The sequence below is a fragment of the Littorina saxatilis genome, linkage group LG8 (genome assembly GCF_037325665.1).
Source record: "Littorina saxatilis isolate snail1 linkage group LG8, US_GU_Lsax_2.0, whole genome shotgun sequence".
NCBI classification, from domain to species: Eukaryota; Metazoa; Mollusca; class Gastropoda; order Littorinimorpha; family Littorinidae; genus Littorina; species Littorina saxatilis.
Window position 1 is genome coordinate 55,987,563 of NC_090252.1, and position 1,688 is coordinate 55,989,250.

Here is a 1,688-nt window from a genome sequence, read left to right on the forward strand (position 1 = left end):
ACCCTCCCGCCCCCCGCACACTCTCGCTCATCTAATTAAAAATGGTGTTAAGAGATACATACAGACAGACAAAAGCCGCTAGACCACATCACAAACAGAACTCTACAATACACAGGTTTTTGCCCACACACACACACAAACACACACACACACAGAGAAGCCGTATATATATATATGCATATCTGTATCTATAAATATATAGAGATAGGTGAGAGTGTATTTTTCGCGTGGCTATAAATTGATTCGACCTTTTCACTTTGACAGTAAGAACAACTTACGGGTGCAAGGGAAGCGTTGTGGACAGCGCAGTGGACAGCGCAGTGACATTCTAAAAATAGTAATAGTAAGTTACAAACGGGAAAGCCACACGAAGGAAGGGAGATAAACGCCAAACACTGGAGAAGATAAGGAAGAGTTACTTATAATGGTGAAATGAACACAAAAACCCAAATCAGTTCAGCGCTGCGCTGAGAGCACGTGTTGAAATATCTCATCGATGATATTGTGTCCGGGGTGTAGCTGAATACGGTGTCCAAATTTGAAAAAGATCCACCGAGAACTTTGGCGTTGTGATGTGGTGTAGCGGCTATGGTGTGTCGGTATGGGGGCCCGGGTAGCTGAGGTGGAACCAAAATAGCTGAGGTGGAACCAAAATCGCTTCAGCGCTGCGCGCTGAGAGCACGTGTTGAAATATCTCATCGATGAGGTTGTGTCCGGGGTCTCTCTGAATAAGCCCACCAAATTTGAAGCAGATCCATCGAGAACTTTGGCCGTGCATCGCGCACAGACAGACACACACACAGACACACAGACACTAGTCGTATATATATATAGATGAGTCCTCTGGTTTTAGACACACTTTACCGAGTCAAAATATAGAGGCAACTTACGTGTAACATGTTTAAATTATCGCACTGCAGGAAGGAGTATATACGCCAAGCCGGGCCCCAGGTCACAAGAGTCCAACTACACAGACCTCGTGCTCCACGAAGCTGTGACAGACACACGCCGAGCAGCGTCCCATGAAAACAGTGCGTAGGCTAATGTAGAAGGATTCTATGAATTTGTGTTAATCAGCTTCTATCAAACAGGGATCAATGTATGCAGGTAATATGTGTCATACACTGAATCATTCATACTACTGGCAGGGTGACACAGTAGTCCCCCTTTCGCAGCAGCTGCTCGAGTTGTCTGCCGGCCTTGGGGTGAGCTATTTATATCTCTACGTTTCATGACTGTCGGTAAGATATGATACCTGTGGATTCAATCAATAAATGATGCTTCATGTCCCACAGGTACTTTGCCTATTAGGGACTAGAGAATATTATTCGATACCTGTGGATTGTACGGAACTGTTTGTGATAGGGTCTGGTTTCTGTTGTCTCGATCCTGGTGTGCTTTATTTAAACATTAGCAAAGCAGATGTTTTGTACAGAGCTTGAGCCCAAACGCACGTCAGTTTAACTGGCTAATTTGCCTCCGAAGGTAATTCGAGTGTTTTGTGCTCTTGCTTCGACTTATTATAACATAGTTGCGTTTAACGTTGACAACAGTTATACAGACATGTATACAGACAGACAAACACACCGACAGAATTATAAATACGTACTATGTTATGACATTTACTGTGCACAGACATACAGTGTTGTTAGCAACATCACTGCTATTTTTGTTGGAAGCTGCAATAC